The sequence below is a fragment of the Ictidomys tridecemlineatus genome, unplaced genomic scaffold (assembly GCF_052094955.1).
Source record: "Ictidomys tridecemlineatus isolate mIctTri1 unplaced genomic scaffold, mIctTri1.hap1 Scaffold_55, whole genome shotgun sequence".
Taxonomy (NCBI): domain Eukaryota; kingdom Metazoa; phylum Chordata; class Mammalia; order Rodentia; family Sciuridae; genus Ictidomys; species Ictidomys tridecemlineatus.
The window spans coordinates 1,731,121-1,752,617 of record NW_027523660.1 but is presented as its reverse complement, the minus strand read 5'-3'; positions in this window follow the sequence as shown (position 1 = coordinate 1,752,617).

Sequence of the window (21,497 nt, the reverse complement as noted above, 5' to 3'; positions counted from 1 at the left end):
TTCTTTTTCTTTCTTTCTTTCTTTCTTTTCTTTCTTTCTTTCTTTCTTCTTTCTTTCTCTCTTTTCTCTCTTTCTCTTTCTCTCTCTCTCTTTCTTTCTCTCTCTTTCTTCTCTCTTTCTCTCTCTCTTTCTCTCTCTTTCTCTCTTTCCTTCCTTTCTTTCTTTCTTTCTTTCTTTCTTTCTTTCTTTCTTTCTTTCTTTCTTTCTCTCTCTCTCTCTCTCTCTCTCTCTCTCTCTTTCTTTCTTTCTTTTCTCTCTCTCTCTCTCTCTCTCTCTCTCTCTTTCTTTCTTTCTCTCTTTCTTTCTCTCTTTCTTTCTCTCTTTCTTTCTCTCTTTCTTTCTCTTTTCTTTCTCTCTTTCTTTCTTTCTTTCTTTCTTTCTTTCTTTCTTTCTCTCTCTCTTTCTTTCTCTCTCTCTCTCTCTCTCTCTCTCTCTCTCTCTTTCTTTCTTTCTTTCTTTCTCTCTCTCTCTCTCTCTCTCTCTTTCTTTCTTTCTTTCTTTCTTTCTTTCTTTCTCTCTTTCTTTCTCTCTTTCTTTCTTTCTCTCTTTCTTTCTCTCTTTCTTTCTTTCTTTCTTTCTTTCTTTCTTTCTTTCTTTCTTTCTTTCTCTCTTTCTTTCTCTCTTTCTTTCTCTCTTTCTTTCTTTCTCTCTTTCTCTTTCTTTCTCTCTTTCTTTCTTTCTCTCTTTCTTTCTCTCTTTCTCTTTCTTTCTCTCTCTTTCTCTTTCTTTCTCTTTCTTTCTCTCTTTTTCTCTCTTTCTCTTTCTCTCTCTCTCTTTCTTTCTCTCTTTCTCTCTTTCTTTCTCTCTTTCTCTCTCTCTTTCTCTCTCTTTCTCTCTTTCCTTTCTTTCTTTCTTTCTTTCTTTCTTTCTTTCTTTCTTTCTTTCTTTCTTTCTTTCTTTCTCTTTCTTTCTTTCTTTCTTTCTCTCTTTCTTTCTCTCTTTCTTTCTTTCTTTCTTTCTTTCTTTTTTTTGTCATTTTGAGTCTTTTCTATGGTTTAAGACTTGTTTTTCCTTATTCTTTTTTCACATTATAATTCCTTAATCTACCTGAATATCAGATACCTTCTGCCCTGGCTGGAGTTAAGATTATTCCCAGCTGGAACTGTTCTCCTAGCCTAGTGAGTCCGAACTAATGGAAACTTTCAAAGTCCCTGACAGTCTTGGAAGAACCTTAATCTCAGGAGGCTTCTTAAGCAGTCTGGATGCCTTTTGGCCTGAAACTCAAAGGACTGTTCACCTCTATCTCATTCCTGATATTTCCTTCCTCCCCTCCATCCCAAGAAGGACTAAAAGTCATGGTTGGTGTATTTCTTGGGCAACAGCAGTATCCACAAAGGGAAAAGGAGTGAGATTTCACAACAATTTCCAGAAAGCAGAAGTTGTAGTTATTTGACCAAATTGGTGCTTGACATTTTGATGAACAACTCTTGAGCATCCCCTTATAATTTCCTCCAAGTAGAAGATGGGCAAACGGGTAAAGTGTCAAATCCCTCAGTGCTAGTCCAAGTTAACTAATGGAAGGAGGTGAAACAGGTGAAGCACATTAACTTTTAACCTGATAACAGTGATTTTTTTCAGTAAGCATTGGATGTTTAAAAGAGAAATGTCTATTGGCAGCAAGAAGACAAAACAAAGGGGCCATGGGAAGGGCTGAAGCTGGCCCGAATCATGCAACACACTTGCAGATCAGCTGGGCCCACTTTGCACAGATGTTTTTATAGGAACAAGAGGAGGGGCAGGTATTGTAACACTTACATATTAGCAAAGTGGTGGAATGATTGTTTCTTCACCATGCTCCTCCTTTCTCATGTGGCTGGAAAAAAAAGAGGATTTGGGTTAATTGTCACACCTGATTCAAGATAATCATATATATTGAGAATAGACCCCCATCGATTCTCAGCCTTTTGGCTAAGATCAAGTGGAGAATAGATCTTTAAGTCCACATAAAATGGGTTAATTTATCTTTTAAGATGCCAACACTGAAAATCAAAAAGCTGCATCTCTATTTACTTATGAATAAAACAATCATTATCAGCTATTTTATTCCTAGATGAACAAACTCAAAACAATTTGGAGAAAATGCTTCTAAAAATCTATCTCCTTCTGCCTAAATGTTGACATTGTTTTAGCACATTCCAGGATAAATCCTTGTTTTTCCCAATTGTCTTGGTCTTCCAGTTCTTCTGGAATTTTTCAGTACTATCTCTGGGCAATACTTGTTACAGAAAGTGGAGAAAGTTGGGTTTCCATGTAAATTTGTGTACAAATTAGTAGCCCAACATTGCCACATACAGTGTAGGAAAAATCTTTGAGCCAAAATTAGAAATGGAATATGTATGGAATATGCACACACGCGCGTGCACACACACACACACACACACACACACACACACACATATTTGGATTGTCAGCTTGTTTTGGAAAATCAAAATGTTTTTTTATCCTGTACCCACATTCCTCATCTCAGTAATTCATTCTGATCTTTGGTCTGGCTGTACTTTTTCCAGTTCACCACTGCCTCTTTTCATTTTATTATTATTCAGTAAGGTGAGTCAGATATAAGGAGACAATTATATTACTTTCATGCATTGTTCCTGTATACATTTGAATTTGCCAGAAAGATTTGACTATGGTATGGCTCCATTGTCCTCCAACCTGATTCTGTGATTTTCTTTTATTCAAATGGAATTCTCAATCCTGCTATAGATAATCTGATATTTGCTTGGGGGAAAGAACTCAGCTATATTGTAGCTATAAAGTTCTGTAATTTCTGTCATGTTTCAATTAGTTTGTTTAAGGCATGAATGAATTTGTGACCAACAGAATAACTCTTAAGTTGATTTTCTTCTTTGGCTGTATTTTCATTGATGAAGAATTAATTTTGATCATTTGGATAAGCTCATCTATAAATGGAAAATGGAATTAGCAATTTGAATGTGGCTGCAAGTGTAGGAAAAATATAGAGAAGTAGTTCTCAACTTTTGGATCTTCTCTACTTAGTATCAGACAACTTTAGCACTAGAAGGGACTTCATGGACAATAGCTGGCCCCATAATTTACAAATAAAACTGAACTTATCATAAGTAAAGTAATTTGTTCTTGATCACACTATGGGTTGGTGTCAAAGCTGGCACACAAACTCATCTCTTTTGAATTTAACCAAGGCTGATATTATTTTCTTTACCCTTAGTGGCCTTCAATTATATAATAGATACAATTTTAGGCTTATTTATCAGTTTTCATTGTTGTTTACTATTTATTTCAGGAAGCATTATTTATAACAAAATCATAACATTGTCAATTATTTTATAAGTTTCTGAATTATTTGTGATAAAATTATAAATAATTTTGTAGGCTCTTTTCTTAAAAACATGAAGATGACCTCAATAATGAAAAATTTGTAATTCATATTTTAAGAAAAAGGACTTCCAAACAAAAAAGCTATCAGTAATTAGTCATCTTTTCATGACTTTAAATGGCTTCTCCCACTCTTCTCTTTTATTATCTTGTGTACATGTTTTAATATTACTTTTATAATTGTTAAAATTTTTAAGAAGTTATATGCAAGAAACAAAAGCAAATCCAATCTGATAAAGACATGAAGCATTTATGTGATATTAAAATCTTTTCACACTTCATTTATTCCTGTGAGTGAGATGTGAAGACCATTTCCTGTGACCCAAATATGCAAACACACAGAGAAAAGATTTGACACTTACCCACAGTAAAAGAAGAATGTCTGGTGGCCGTGACTGCCAGGGGCATGTGCTGAGAACTGTGACCAAGAGTGCATCTCAGGCTGAGTGGCACTGTCTTTAAGGTTAAAATCCCCCAAATCTCTCAAGGATGACATCCTCACAGTATCTGGCTAATCAACTTTCCCTATATTCTGGTATGGATTTTTATTTTCTCTGAAATTCTGAAAGCTAAAGAGAATTCAAAATTTAGAGTACTTTTGTCTGGTTCTAGGGAACAAAAAGGCATAAAAGTTAGTACCCACGCCCAACCTGTGTCCAGAAGGAAACAGCTGCATGGTTGCCAGGGGAAGAGTTAACTTGGAGGGCGAGAGAAAACACTTCTTAATAAATAATGTGTTTTTATGACTTCTGTTTCTGGGAAACCTGATATGTACAATGCACCTACACATATTTGAGGTCAAGTTCCAACTGTGTTTTTATTAAATATTTGACTGTTTTATGTGTTTTTAGACTGAATTTGAGACCTGGGTGATTAAGGAGTATGTCTGTAAAGAGTTTGCCTCTCTGTCTTGTCTCTCTTCTGTCTTCTCTCTCTTCTGTCTTCTGTCTTCTCTCTCTCTCTCTCTCTCTCTCTCTCTCTCTCTCTCCTTCCTTCCCTCCACACATACAAACATACACACACAAATACATATGCATATACACTCACACCTACATAGCCCATATACTTTACATATGTCTGTACTAAATTTTGTAATTAGTTGACACCACTTTCTCATGCTCCTTAATTTTATTTCTTAAGAAGGTAAAGCATCAAAAACCACTGATAGCTTGAAGTCAATCAGTGAATCAATATCTTCAGTTCTCTGATATCTTCCCTGAAAAGCTGGGCTGCTTGAGAGAATGCTCTTGATAAGCAAATCCTATATTTTGCTTCTGTGAGGAAGGCACCGTTTTACTTATTTCTTCTCAATAATGGAAGAGACACAAGTCCAGATATTCTGTTACCCTGGAGAAATATACTAAATTTCAATAAAATATTATGGCATTTTTTTTTTTAGTATGTGGGGGGTCGGTATCAGCACTTAATTCTTAGAAGGAGTGCTTCATTTGTAAACTTTTGGCATGTTTCTAGATTTCAGGACCCCATCCATCTCTCTCTCTCTCTCTCTCTCTCTCTCTCTCTCTCTCTCTCTCTCTCTCTCTCTCACACACACACACACACACACACACACACACACACATACACCCCTAGCCCTAATCTACATTTACACACCAGTACTGCAGTTAGGTTAGAACACTTCTGCTGATTGGAAGAAGCCCTTCAGGCAGAGCCTAGTGACAGTTCACATGACACAAGAGTGAATCCCTCCCTCTGACTTTTTGGCTTTCTCAGGGTTGAGAATAGTGAGCAGTGCCTTCAGCCTGGGGTGACTGATGCTCTAACTCCTAGGAGGGTACTCAGAAGTGGCACCTCCACTTATAAGGAAGAGAATGGACAAATTCTCAGGCTGCTCCATTCAGTTGTTTTTAGGTCGCCCTGGAAAGAAGCTTCATTCATGGTTATTCTTGCTTCTCACTTTACAATGATGCCTCTGAATCCTTACAATTCTCACCCTAAAATAAATACAATTATACATTGATAGTTATAAGTATTAGAAAGGAAAATTTCAAAAAGGAATTTTACCATAAGATTTGGAAAGTCTTTAAAATATATTTCAAATGATTTTGGTTTAGAACACTATGTGCATTGGAAAATGAGTGAACCTTTTATCAGACCTCACAGTATGGAAAGTACTAATAGAAACATTACATTATTTATAGGAAGAAAACAAGGGCATTATGTGGAACAATTAAATTTCTGATTGAGTGTGGGGGATTGGGATATTTAGGAGAATACTACTGACAAGTAAATCCATCCAGTCTTGCAATGAACAGATTTGGGAGAGGAAACATAGAGAGGTCTTGGACTGAAGGATATGATGGAGGAAGCACCTAGCTTTAGAGGTCCCAAGCTGGCACTGTAGAATGGGAATCATACAAAGCTTGATTTTAATCTCAGCTTAACTTCTTTACAGAATAAGGACTTTGGAGCCACATTTCTTGGATCTAAATCATACTTCCACTGCTTATTCTGTGAACTTAGAAAGGTTTTCTTATCTAAGAGATGGATATAATAATACCATCTGTGGCTGTTGTGAGGATTATATAGGATGTGATATTCAATGTGTTTGGAAAGGTGCTGGTGCTTCATTCATTATTAGCTACTCTTATTGTATGAGTGACCTTAGCAAAGACTAGTCACTCGGCTGCCCCTATCTCAATATCCCCATATGTAAAAGGAGAGGAGAAAAATATTGTAAGGATTAATTGAGAGGGTGTGTTTTAATAGCTTATTTTATCCTTTTTGTTTAAAAAATCATAAACACACATGAAAGTAAAGAGAGACTAATGTGAATAATCCCAATGTGTTCACGGTCAGACTTCAACAATAATTTTTTGAGATTTTTGTTTTAACAATTTTCCCACTAATTTTTTTTCGGGGATGTTTGCAATCACATCACAGATGATATACCATTTTTCAGTATGCAAGTGTGCTATTGTTTGAAAGATGTTCACAATGATGCTTCTGTGTGGAGCCTCTTGGCAATCTTATTTTCGCTCCTTTCATCAGGGGATGAAGTTTGTTTTTGAACCCCCTTCAACCTAGGCTGGCCTTCTAGCCTGTTATGTCTAAAGATGTAACAAAAGTGATGTTGGGAGATTCTAAACTCAGGTTTTGTGATTTCTAGGCCGAAGAATCATTGAGCAGAACCCAGCCCTTAGTGCTGACTTTACAGAATTGTAAGTAAACACCTCTACAATGTTTGGAGTGGCTTATTATCAATTGATAGAGAACTAGCACAGTGATGTGTTTTCTTAAAGTGCCTAAAGCAAGTCTTTAATAATGAACATGAAGCTTTTACCACCCTGTGCAAAGGACTTAACTCATAAGGCATGAGGCATTTTACAACTCTCAGGGAGGATGTCAGTGTTGTAGGGTCCATGTGGAAAAAGCCTTTCGTGACAGTCATCCTAACTAGAAGCCTTCTGAGGTGGAATTATGTATTCCATTTTAAGGTCTATAGGATGCTGCTTCTTGGTCCTGAGCTTTATTGGGTTATAGTTTACTTTAGTGAAATATATGGAACATCTTAGAAAAAATGCACAGTGCTCTTTGCTCCCCTGCCCTCTGCAAACACATACATAGAAGGTATGCTTACTTCAGGGGGTTGTGGACCAGTAAATGCATGGATACCAGTTAAGAATCTCTAATCTGAATTCTCAGGGCTACACAGACAACTCTAACTGCCAAGGAATATGTTTATTACTGTTTTCAGCTATTTCTGACAGAGGCGGATCTGTTGGTATGGGTTTCTGGATGAATTTCAGGTTTAGAGTCTTAAAACTTCTTGCCCAGTGATTTGTTTCAAGGTCTTTCAAACCTTTCAATTTATCCCTCTAGATCACACCCCTAGACCTCTATTTACTCCAAGCATGAGTGAGAATGCTCAGTAAACTCATCTTCCCAGCAGAGCCTCAGCAACTGCTGGTGCTACCCATTGTGCTGGATGCTTCCAAGTGCCATGGCCTGTACATTTCTTGAAGATTCCAGCAAACATTTATTAGGCTTGGGTGGACTATCATTGTTGTCTTGGTTCATATTTTGCCACTGCTTTACTATTGTCTATCCTGTCTACCACACTTAATTTGCTAAAGATCTTGTTATGGAGGTGGCTGGCCCTTTCGCCTTTGAATCCATCTTTTTCTAATACTCCATAGGGCCAGTAGTCTGCAGGACTACCTCACCAGTAGGTGAGGACAGAAGGAAGCAAGCATATGTTGTGATAGAGAACAGCCCCTAACTCAAGTGAATTGAGAAATTGGAATGTCACTAAGTTTGATATTAGAGTAACTTTATTGTCTACAGAATAGACCAATGAAAGTTTGATTCTTGATCAATATATAAATAATATAAAGAAGAACCTACCACACATCTTCTTCCTTTTTCTTTGCTTTATTCTTTGTAATAGCACTTATCACTGTGGGTAATAATATACATTTACTTGTCTGTTGTTTGACTTTCTTCATTATAAAGTAAGCTCTATTAGAACATGGACTTTTTTTTAGTTCAGTGTTTAATTTCCTGAATAGTTACTGGCACATAGGTACTTAGTAATGATTTTCATTATTTTTTAAGAAATAGATGTTATTAAACTGGCATATTCCTAAATTTTTCCAACATTGGTATTTGTAAGAATCTCCTGGGAAGGGTCTTTAAAATATGTAGCTGTCTGGCCTATATCTTTGGAGACTCTCATTCTTAGTGTGAAAGTTAAGCTCCAAAATTGGGTATATATATAATTCAACTCCAAGTGATGTTAAGGTAAATGGAAGCTTTTTGAAAAAGGTACTCTATGTGACTTATATTCCCTCCAAATAAGGACTCCAAGAATACTTAGCAAACAAGTTGAGGCTCATTTTAGCAGTTTGGGACAGATCAAAATAATGGTAAATCAAATCAAAACATATTCAAAATAAAATAAATAAAGCAGATAATTCAATACCTCATTCTCATTAAAAACAGTTTTCTTCCTGCCCCTGCTATCTTTCCTCTTTTTCCATTTTTATAGGTTTTACTAAAGAGATGTGTCTCACAAATGTAGAAAATTTGCCTTTACTATACATTTCTTTCAAACTGAGAAGAATTTGGTAACAGTCACTGAGAATGCAAAAGAAAATGCTTGGAAATGGGCAAACTCACTTGTCATTGGAATTTTTTCTTTAAACATCATATCGGACAATTAACACCTATAACAAAAAATCAGTTAATTTCTGGGGGAAATAATCAAAATAATCATTAAAATATGAATTTTATTGGTTCTTTTTAGTTATACATGACAGCAGAATCCATTTTGATATAATTATACAAGCATGGAATATATCTTATTCTAGTTAAGATCCTATTTTATGGATATATATTATGGTGGGATTTACTGTGTTGTTTTCATATATGTACATGGGAAAATTATGTCATATTCATTCCACTGTCTTTCCTTTTCCTATCTTGCTCCCTTTCCTCCAGTCTCCTTTGTCTAATCTACTGGACTTCTCTTCTTCCTCTCACACTACTCCTTATTGTGGGTTAGCTTCTACATATCAGAGAAAACATTTGCCCTTTGATTTTGTTGTGGATTGGCTTATTTCACTTAGCATGATAGTCTCCAGATTCATCCATTTACTAGCAAATATCATGAAGTCTTTCTGTTTATGGCTAAGTAATACGTCATTGTGTACACATACCACATTTTATTTATCTATTCATCTGTTGAAGCGCACCTCGGTTGGTTCCATAGTTTAGCTATTGTAAATTGAGCTTCTATAAACATTGATATGGTTGCATTACTATATGTGCTGATTTAAAGTACTCTGGATATATACTGAAGAGTGAGATAACTCAGTCGAATGTGGTTCCATTCCAAGTTTTCTGAGGAATCTCCGTACTGCTTTCCAGAGTGGTTGCACCAATTTGTAGTCCCACCAGAAAAGTATCCCCACATCCCAAACAATACTTATTTTTTGCTTATATTCTTGATAATTGTCATTCTGACTGAAGTGAGATGGAATCTCAGTGTAGTTTTGCATTTCAAAAAATGGTTAAAATATTTAAATTTTTAATTATTTTTACTAATCAAAGAAATACAAATTTAAAGATGGAATTTTTTTCCTCTAAGTTTGGAAAATTAATATTTTGTGTTAGAAAAGGTGTGAGAAAACAGGTGTTCTTGTACACAAAAACCAGCACCCCCTACATGGCCTGGAACAAGTTTTCTGATGAGAAACTCAGAAATAAGTCTCAGAATTTAAAATGTGGATGTTTTTTGGTCCAGCAACTACGTTTGAGGGACTGTATCCTTAGGAAATTATTAGACAACTGTATACCTTCAAGTATATTAATGGATGGACTATTTATAAAAGTCAAATATTTTAAAAAATTTTAATATTTATCAATTCAGTATTAATAAAACTGCTTGACATATATCCATATAATGAAAATAGCTGACATTAATTGAACACTGTTATTTAGCTGTCACTGTACTAAGTGTCTTATAAGGATTAACTCACTTAACTTTTGCAACAGTCCTCTGATAGATGGTATTATCTCATTTGAAAGATGAAGAAATTGAGCCCTAAGCAGGTTGAGTGACTTGCTTGAGATATCAGCAGGTAAGAGTTGTATTGAGATTGACATCTGACAGCCTGGCTTGAATCTTTGCTTTTACCACCAACACGTCATAATAATCTAACACAGCAATTGTGCAGACAAGGTAAGGGTAAATTCAATAGAGGAAAGCAGATTTCAGAAGGACCTATCATAATGGAGCAGAGGAAGAAGGAAAATGTATAGAATGCTTGGAAAGAAAGGGGGTCACTTTTGCTTTATTTATGATTCTTTACAATTAAAAGTCTTATTGGGTATAAACCAAGGAGTGGGATAGCTGGGTCAAATGGTGGTTCCATTCCCAATCTTATAGTAGTTTTGATTTTTATTTCTCTAATTGCTAGAGACATTGAATACTTTTCATATATTTGCTGATCAATTATATTTCTTCTTCTGTGAAGTGTCTGTTCAGTTCCTTAGCCCATTTATTGATTGGATTATTTTGGGATTTGTTTTTTTTTTTTTTGGTGTTAAGTTTGGTCTTAAAATCAGCATACTGTGATGCAGCCACATCAATGTTTATAGCAGCTCAATTCACAATAGCTGGACTATGGAACCAACCTAGGTATTCCTCAATAGATGAATGGATAAAGAAAATGTGGTATATATACTCAATGAAATATTTTTCAGCTTTAAAGAAGAGTAAAATTATGGTATTTGTCAGTAAATGGTTGGAGTTGGAGAATATCATGCTAAATGAAATAAGCCAATCCCACAAACCCAAAAGCTGAATGTTTTCTCTAATATGTAGATACTAATTCACAATAAGGCAGGGGGCACTAGGGAAGAATAACATTACCTTAGGTTAGATAGAGGAAGTGATAGAAGGGAAGGGGAAGGGATGTGGGGATAGAAAAGACAGTAGAATGAAACAGACATTATTACTGTATGTATATATGTGACTACATGACCAATATGATTCTGTCAAATGTATACTCAGGAAAATGAGAAATTATATCCCATCTATGTATGATATATCAAGGTGCATAAATGCATACTACTGTTACATATAACTAATTATAGCAAATAGGAAAAATTTTTAAAAGATTCTTATTCAACCTGTATTTCCAAAAATTAGAAAAGAAAAACCTTTTTCAAAAACAGTTCAACCATTAGACTTGGTTTGTTTTGACAACATTGAGGACTTCCCATTTGACTCCCTTGGTTTTAGTTTTCTCAACTCATGTTTCCTATAGCCAATGTCTTCACAAATTTAAATTCTTCCATCATTTAGTATTGGTTCCATGCCTATATTTTGGTGTAATATCCTGGGAGTTATAATTAAGGAGACAGAAATAAACAGAGAAGGAGTTATAATTAAGGAGACAGAAATGAAATAATTGTAGTAGACAAAATGAAGAGAAAGGGATCTCCACTCTTCAGGGTGGAGATACAAGATACCCAGCTCTGCAGCCACCCTCGGGTTTATAGTTGCCTGGGTGACACATAAAACCAGAGGTTCTGGCTGCTGCAGGGGCTTCTATAAAGCACTTTGTTTGCTATATAGAACCATAGATTGGCATTGTCCCCTTCTCCCCCAGTCTTCCAGTTATTCAGTACATTTATGAGGATGTGATTTTTACAATTATTGGAGCCAGTTTGTGAACTGGAGGCTATAAGATGGGGAAAGACCACGAGATAGTCTGGCCTGAACATTGTGGTATTGCTCAACCAAAACCTGTTGAAGTCTACCTCCATAGACTTTTTATTATGTGGGAAAACCCAACATATTTGTTTAGGCTACTATTAACTTTTTCATTGATTACCACCAAGCATATTCTCAATGGATACAGTACTCAAAATCTTCAGATATTATTTCTTTAAAATTAGAACTTAGAATTTGTCTGGTTTAATATCTTCTTTTTACATATAAAAATTGATTTTAGGTAGAATAATTGATTGGTATAAGGTTATATGCCTAGTTTTTTTTCTCTTATAACTTTGCTTGGGGACATCTTCAGAAGGCCCTCTCTGTTGACTACAAATCATAAGCAATATGACTTATGGTATATGAAGTCCAAAATGATAGATGAACAGCATCCTACAGCATCTCAATAGATAAACTGCCTGGAAAGAAATATGTCTGCTCCTTACCCTGTGCATGGGAACTGCTGGCTGATGAATTCACAGAAGATATGAATGTAAGAATGCTTGCCTGCATGTGTTGGTAACTGCTCTTCATCATAAGCACCTACAGATTCATTTTGTTGGATGATTATGGTCAGTGATAGAAGTAGAGATGTGTGTGGCTAGGGCAGCTGGTGGAGCAATGAATTCATTATTTTTGTCTACAAGACCAGTTCTGTTCCCACTGAAATATCTTTTGTGGATTTTTATATCAATTATAGCTAATGGGTCTAGGTTTGCCACTTACATTTCTAAAATGAATTCCAGTGATATGACAGCACTTGAGGGTGAAGCTTAACAAGGAAGTAGATAGAAGCTGAGCATATTGAGAGTGAAGATTTTAAAAGGAATTAGACTAAGTGTGTACTGTACAACCACATCCATAAGATGTATATTCAATAACTTTATTTAAATGTGTGTTAAGAAGATCTTTTTTTCACGTCCAAGTCATAAGATGACCCCCCAAAAATAAGAGCATGATGCTGTAACCTAAATCCCTATATTTCAAGTCTCAGCTGAGAAGTGACCTCCTTTGGAATGTCCACTGGCCCCTTGGTCTGGTGTAGTACCAGCCAGTCTATGACCAATTGCTCCATGTTTGTTCCTTCTTGGCTCATATCACCGTCTGACTGTTATTTTATTAATGTCATTCCCTGTTCATTGCTTCTATCCCCTGACTAGCATGTCACTGTGGCATCCTCAATGAAGATGGCAGGCCAGGCCACAGAGAAGGAGTTCAAAAAATATTTGTTGAATGTATGAAAAGTGGCTAAAATACTCTAACAACTCAACCATTTAGTCAAATCAGTAAGTTATCTCTTAAAGGTGATAAGAAATAAGAAGATGGGTTCTCTCTAATAATGGTATTTATTAGTTCGTCAGCCAACCACTTTGCATCTCAGTCCACAGAGTTACAACATACATGCATGGCGAAGATGCTAGGTGACAAGAACTGCATGTGCCTTGGTCACAATAAAATTCATGTTTATATATGCATATCTAGGTCAGGTGTACCTAACTTGCTTTTGCCTGAGTGATCAATGGTCTGGGTTACTGAGGTAAAGATACAATTTTAACTGTTTTATAATGATAATATTTTTACATTTCATGGAAAAATATATTATACAGATATTTTCACAGATTTTGGTTGAGCCTGTCATCTATGCATATATATACTTTGGGCTGTGACACCACTGTAAAGGGCATCAGAAATCAGGGAAGTGTTAGCTTAGCTTAGGAAACCCACAGGGAGAGGAATTGAAAGGAAATTTAGGCAACCGTTAATAATAAGAGCAAGAGCTTGACTTTGTGCCCAAAAGAGAAGAGTCCCTAGAGAGCCCCAGAGCACCCCACCCCACCCTCAGTCATTTGGGATGTGGTGTAGCAAAATCATTATTCAGCTTGGAAGAACAGCTAAGCTAACCTGCTAGCAAACTAAATTTTCAGAGTCAAATAAAACATTAATTACAGATGTCAAGATTAGAGTTTGCTTTTCCCGCAAATTCCATGGGGTCTCTAAGCAACTTGATCTTTGAATCCCTGAGATACTAAACATCTATAGAGAAGAGATCGAAGAGATCGTTATCTTAATGTTGCAAGAATCCTCACCTTGAGTGCTGCCAAGTAAAAATCTAGCTTAACAACACAAACTACAAGGAATATTTATTGTTTTTTTTGAAGGCTGACATTTAAAACACAAGTTGATGATTGTAACTGTAAAATCTTCTAAAATTCTACAACTATATATATATATAAGGTGCCTTGTCTGACTTAAAGAAACAACTATGTAATCATCAAGATTAGATTTTAATGTTATGAAACCTTTCCATGCTCTACTGTACTGATTGCTTTAAGAGTGTTTGTGATTTTACCAGAGAAGCACTTCCCAAGAGGAATTTTATGGCTGTAAGACAAAATGCTGAGTCTTCATGTTCGGTATTCATATACATGAATTCATCTCCTCCCTTCTTGTCTTAGTCTACTAATCCTGATCACAGGGAATCCTTGGACAAAATACAGATTAAATGACCAATGCCCAAGGCAGAATAAATTGCTAACATTCAAGCTATATTTGCTTGTTAGCACATATTGTTGTGGCTACAGAAACACAGGTATACAAGAAATGTAAAACTTCACATTTTTCTTAAGTACTAAACCTCACATCAATATTCAACCCTCATTCTCTTGAGTAGAACTAAACATAAAGTTAGTCCCTTGTGGATAAACTCAGTCTTTCCTGATTTAAACTCAGCAGGCTGAGCATCCCTTCTCTCCATTCTTCCTGAGTGGCAGGTAGCATCATGGCATTAGGGAGGTGAGTTAGCTGCCAAAAACTCATACATCTCTCTGCAGCCAAGGAAATGATGCACAGCTCATTGCTCTGCTGTGCCTTGGGTGATGTGGCTGGCCAGTTTGGATTCTCTTGGCCCCACAAATCCATGCAGCCCTTCTCATCTATCCCTTCATGCAATGCTACTTGCCTCCCCAGATCTAGGTGGGCAGTGTGTGTGTGTGTGTGGGGGGGAATTCCCTTCTCCTATCTCATCATCACTCTCCTTTCACAGTCAACACTAGCCTCCTTTCTGACTCCCTGACCAGATTATCACTGTTGTCTTTTTTTTCTGATTCTATTTTTGCCTATCTACAAAAGTGTCCAACTTTGAAAAGCTCAATTTTCAGAAAAGTTGTAATAATAATAATAAATATATGTAATCCTTTATCTAGATATAGTAATGGCTAACTTGCAGCCTCATTTGCTTAATATCTCTCTCTCTCTCTCTCTCTCTCTCTCTCTCTCTCTCTCTCTCTCTCTCTCTCTCTCTCTCTCCACACACTCACACAACTTCTCCCCACAAGAACAAGGCATTCTTCTGCTTTCTCAAATTTGGAAATTTAATATTAATACAATGTCATTACTAATAGCTATGGTTTAAATATTGTTTGTCCCCACCAAAACTCATGTTGGAAGCCTGGTACACAGTGTAACAGTGTTAAAAGGTGATGGGGACTTTAGGAAGTGTTTTGGGGCAAGGGGACACCATTCTTGGAGGGATTGATGTGTGTTTCGTGGAACTGAATAGTTACCATTAGTGTGGATTGTTAAAGTGAGTCCACCTCATGTTGGTCTTATTTTTCATGCCTGCTTCCCTTCTGCTTCTTCAACATGTTATAATGCAGGCAGAGGCCCTCATCAGAGACTTGTATCAGGCGACTTCCAGACACTAGAATTGTGAGTCAAATAAACCATTTTTTTTTTGGTATGGGGAATTGAACCCAGAGGTGCTTAACCACTGAGCCACATCTCCAGGTGTTTTTATTTTTTATTTTGATACAGGATCTTTCTAAGTTGCTAAGAGCGTCTCAAAGTTGCTAAGGCTAGTTTTCAACTTGTGATCCTCCTGCCAGAGCCTTCCAAGTCACTGGGATTACAGGCATATGTCACCATTCCCAGTCCCTTTTTCTTTTTGATATGGGCTCTTACTATTTTTGCCACTCTGGCCTCAAACTCTTGAGTTCAAGTAATCCTCCTGTCTCAGTCTCTGGAGTAACTGGAGCTACAAGGATGCCCCTCCACATCTGGCCACCTCTTCTCTCATTACCCAGCATCAGGTATTTTGTTATAGCAACACAATGAAAAAAGACACCAATATACATGCATATTAAAGATTTTTCAGTTTTTCCAGCAGTCTCCTTTTCATTTTTTTTTCCTAATCTAAGATTTAACCTGGAATCATTCATTGTGTTTGGTTGTCTTGGACCTTTATTGAGAATTGAGTAAAGGGAGCTTTAATTGAGAATATTAGCTCAGAAAATTATCAGAGTACAGAGAGGGAGAGGAAGTGAAACTGGAGAAGGTAATACTCATTTTATTCCTTAGCCCTTGGATTTTAAAGCTTGCAATTGATTCTTTTGTCACTGTTTGCATTTTTTTGAGCATAGATGCCTATCTTGTGAGCAGTGACTTCCAGCAAAGGATGATTAGAAGCCTCCTCTTTGAACATACCAGTTAATATTACACTGTCAATTATTATCCTGCATATCTCAATGTTGTTACATAAAAATGGATTTGCATCTTCTACTTAAGTGGATGTTTCTCCTTGGGGAGCTTTTGAGAGTTCCCTAGTGTCGAATTGTTCTGTCTTACAGAAGCCAATCCCTGGGAGGACAATGTTCCCTCCTTTCACTTGTTCACACTCTTTTCTGATTCTTTTCCTGTGGGGTATTATTGCAACTGGGGCTAGAGAGCAAACACTTTAGATTGACTTTTGGAAGAAATTCTTGAACAGTTATATGAAGCAGGTATGAAATCAGTGACATTGCAGATGAAAATTTGTAGGGCCCTGGTGAAGAACGAAATACTTTTCCACAGACCTCACATAGCTGAAAGGATCATTAGCAGCCTGAAGTTGTGTGTAGCAGGTTAGGAGTGTCTTAGCTTTATGATTGTCTCTGAAATGGATTTTTGGAGGATGAACTCAATTTAATTAGAGCCCATAATGTCTGAACTTTAAATAAGTTGCAGATTTTCAGCATGACAACTTCATTACTTCTGATAGGCTTGCCTTATATAAAGTCAACAACTTTATGACAGTTAACTAAGGGTTCTTTGTGCTGTTCTAGACAATATTTTATTTGACATCAGGGAGATGTATAAATATTTCACTGGTAGAAACACTGAAGAGTAATTTATCTTGTTCCAATAATACCATAAACAATTGAGCTCAGATTCTGGGATTTACTCAACTAACTCTTGGAGTATATGTTGCTGCTGAGATGTACAAAAAAAAAGAAAGAAAGAAAAAGAAAAAAAAGAAAGAAAGAAAGAAAAGAAAAGAAAAAACTTCTTTCTTTGAAAGATAAGTTATAAACTGGAAAAAATATTCTCTATGCATCTATATGGCAAAGGACTTGTATCAAGAATATACAAAGAATTCTTATGGTTCAATAATAAGAAAATGAAAATAACACAATTCAAATGAGCATAGATACAGACAACTTTAGTTAATAAGCCCACAAAACATAGCTCAGAATCACTAACTGTAGGGAGATACTATAGACTAACTAGGATAGCTCAAGTTAAAAAAGCTCAAGTTGAAAAAGAAATTTTAGTGACTCTGTTGTCCAACAATATTTGAATAGATAAACAAATTTTAGTATGTCCACACAAGGGTAGCCTACTAAGTACTAGTAGAAAGAATCAAGGAATAGCATGAATAAATCCCAAAACAAATACACTGAGAAAAAAAAGCAAGCAAAAAATGAGCTCACATTATATGATTTCTTTCATCTAAAACTCCAGAAAATCAATAATGTACATAATTGAAAGCAGTGGGGGTGAAGAGAAGGGGAGGGAGGGGTTACATAGGGACAAGAAAAAAAAACTGCTGTGTATGATTAGTATATATTCTATATCTTGATTATGGTATTGTTTTCCCAGATGCATAGATATATGGGAGAAAATATACATAGATATTTGAGAGAAATTTGCAATATATTACAGATAAAGGATTAGTTATCAGAATATTACAAATATTGAAAGGCCATAAAAATAAATAATGAAAAGTGGAAGAAAATTGGCAAATATCTCTAAAGGGATGTGTATGTGATTATAATAGCACAGAAGTAACATCCTTGACTTTCTTAAGAATTCACAAAAGCAAACATTTGTGTTAGATTCAAATTCAAGGTGAATATTAGGGCTGGGAATGTGGCTCAGTGATAGAGCTCTTTCCCACTATGTGTGAGTAAGAATATATAACTAATAAGGGAAATGTAATAGTAAAAATCCATAACATAGAAAAAAGGTATAAAAGAGAAAAAGACTTGAGAGCAGGGGAGGGATTCTAAGTTTGGATATGGAGACCCATAATTAATTATCATTATTGTTTTATGAAGTTAAGAGATATAGATGTATCCATAGACATTTTCGCTGAATTCCCATTGTTACGTATTACTTCTGTATCTCTGCTTCATTCTGCAATTAGCTTCCTTCCGCTTGAGTAACTTATTTATACCTTTACTGTGAGCCTGCTTCTAACAAATGTTTTTAACATTTTATCTTTAGGGCTGGGGATGTGGCTCAAGTGGTAGAGCTCTCGCCTGGCATGCGTGTGGCCCCAGTTCAATCCTCAGCACCACATATGAACAAAGATGCTGTCTCTGCTGAAAACTAAAAAATAAAGATTAAAATTCTCTCTCTCTCTCTCTCTCTCTCTCTCTCTCTCTCTCTCTCTCTCTCTCTCTCTCTCTCTCCCTCCCTCCCTCCCTCCCGCCTCTCTCTTTAAAAAAATAAAAGTATCTTTATTTTTGACTACTTCTAAAATTTTTGTTGGGCATTAAATTATAAATCAATAATTTTCATTTCCTATTTTCCAGATACAGTTCCACTGTCTTCTAAATTCCACTACTTGTGTTGAGAAGTGGATATTGTTTAGGGGTTCTTGGATAGTGTTGAGAAGAGGGTATTGTTTTGGGCTTCTTTGTTAGTCATGTTTATTTCTTCTTTGCCTACTTTTCTTTTTATTTTGTTTTTTAATTGATTTTTTTAAATACATGACAGCAGAATGCATTACAATTCTTATTGCACATATAGAGTACAATTTTTCATATCTTTGTATATAAAGTATGTTCAGTCCAATTCATGACTTTATACATGTACTTTGGGTTTTTTTTTTTGCATTACAATTCTTATTACACATCTATACCACAATTGTTCATATCTCTATTTGTATATAAAATAGGTTGACACCCAATTCGTGTCTTCATACATGTACTTTATACATGATGTCTATCACATTCCACCATTCTTGCTAATCTCCTGCCCCCTTCTTTTCCCTCTCACCCCTCTTCCCTATCTAGAATTCATCTATTCCTCCCATGCTCCCGCTCCCTACCCCACTATGAGTCAGCCTCCTTATATCAGAGAAAACATTCAGCATGTTTTTTTGAAATTGGCTAGCTTCACTTAGCATTATCTTCTCCAATGCCATCCATTTACCTGAAAATGCCATGATTTTATTCTCTTTTATTGCTGTGTAAAAATTCCAAAGTGTATATATGCCACATTTTTTAATCCATTCATCCACTGAAGGGCATCTAGGTTGGCTCCACAGTTTAGCTATTGTGAATTGTGCTGCTATAAACATTGATGTGGCTATGTCCCTGTAATGTGCTGTTTTTAAGTTCTTTGGATATAGACTGAGGAGTGGAATAGCTGGTTCAAAAGGTGGTTCCATTCCCAGATTTCCAAGGAATCTCCATACTGCTTTCCATATCGGCTGCACCAATTTGCAGTCCCACCAGCAATGTATGAGTGTGCCTTTTCCCCCATATCCTCACCAACACTTATTGTTGTTTGTCTTCATAATAGCTGCCATTCTGACTGGAGTGAGATGCTATCTTAGTGTGATTTTTATTTGCATTTCTCTAATTGCTATAGATGATGAGCATTTCTTAATATATTTGTTGACTGATTGTATATCCCCTTCTGAGAAGTGTCTGTTCAGGTCCTTGACACATTTATTGATTGGGTTATTTGTTTTTGTGGGTGCTTGGCTTTTTGAGTTCTATATATGCCCTAGAGATTAGTGTTATATCTGATGAGTGAGGGGTAAAAATTTGCTCCCAGGATGTAGGTTCTCTGTTCACAAAGATTGTTTCTTTTGCTGAGAAGAAACTTTCTAGTTTGATTCCATCCTATTTATTGATTCTTGGTTTTAATTCTTGTGCTATAGGTGGCCAGAAAAATTAGACAGATGAAAGAAATTAAAGGGATATTTATAGGAAAAGAAAAACTTAAATTAGCACTATTTGCTGACAATATGATTCTATACCTAAAAGACCCAAAAAACTTCATCAGAAAACTTCTAGAACTAGTAAATAAATTCAGCAAAGTAGCAGGATATAAAATCAACACCCATAAATCAAAGAAATTTCTGTATATCACTGACAAATCCTCTGAGAAGGAAATGAGGAAAACTACCCCATTCACAATAACCTCAAAAAAAAAAAAAAAGATACTTGGGAATCAACTTAACAAAAGAGGCGAAAGATCTTTATAATGAAAACTACAGAACCCTAAAGAGGGAAATCCAAGAAGACTTTAGAAGATGGAAAGATCTACTTTGCTCTTGGATAAGTGGAATTAATATTATCAAAATGACCATACTACCAAAAGCACTATACAGATTCTTTTTATTTTGAAACAAAAAGCTATGAAAATTTTGAAAATATAATACAATAAAACCTGTGTCTACTTTAAGATATACACCATTTATTAACACTGTTCACAAATGTGTTGTGGGTCTTTTGGAACAAAAGACAGATGACATTGTTGTAAAAGTTTAGTTTTGGTTGGGTTTCCTGGGATCTCATTTTGAGGACTCTTGGAATGAGTCTCTTACACTGGATGTTTATTAGTGGGTTCCTTTAGGATCCACACCTGTGAAGAAAGGAAAAGGGGAGCAGGAAGAGGACTGGAGCAAACACTTTTTAGACTAGGGATTTTGTCTTAAATGTGAGAAAAGAGTCCTTGTTTCCAAGTGTCCTTTGCCTTAGAGTTACAGGGTTGCTTGTGGAAGCTTAGGGAAGCAAAAGTCATCATAGAACTAAAATATTCAGCAATGAGCTGACCATTCAAAATCCCTCCTCAGAACCCATTCCTCTTGACTGTGGAAACTGTCCTAATCTAACCTGTTAATAACTCTGCTATTTTACTTTTAAATTTAGAGATTCTCTAAACATTCAAACAATATAAATCCTTGAAAAATTTTAAGTGTATTGGTTTTCTCTTACTGTAAGACTTTACCAAACTTAGAAGCTTAAAACATCACATATAAACCATCTCAGTCTCTGTGGGGCAGGTGTCTTGGTATGGGATAGCTGGATCTTTTGCTCAGAGTCTCTTGAATGTGAAATTACAGTGTTAAGAAGGACTGTGATCTCCTCTGAGATAGGGGTCTTCTTTCATACTCACTAGTTGTTGGTAGGATTTAGTTCCTATGGCTATAAGACATAAGTTTCCATTTTCTTGCTGTTAGCTAGGACAGCTCTTAGCTCCTAGAGGGTGCTCTGAGGCTTTGCCATGTCCCCTTCCATAGGTACTTGACTGCTTACTTCTACCAGGCCAACCTGAGGTTCTCTTTGCAGTCTTGTATAATACATAATTAATTATAGAAGTCACTCTCTCGTCATAATCAGTCTCCTCCTTCACTCCAGGAGAGGGGATTATATAATTATATATACCAGGGGGCAGGAATCTTGGGGGCTGCCTTACTGCAACAAGATTTAATGTCATCAATGAAAGCCATCTTTGGAGAACTGCTTGGTTCCTACTCACATGCACTGTGAGTCCAGTTATCAAATGAAAACAAAACAAACCAGAGAAAAACAGTAGCACTTCAAAAAGGAAAGAT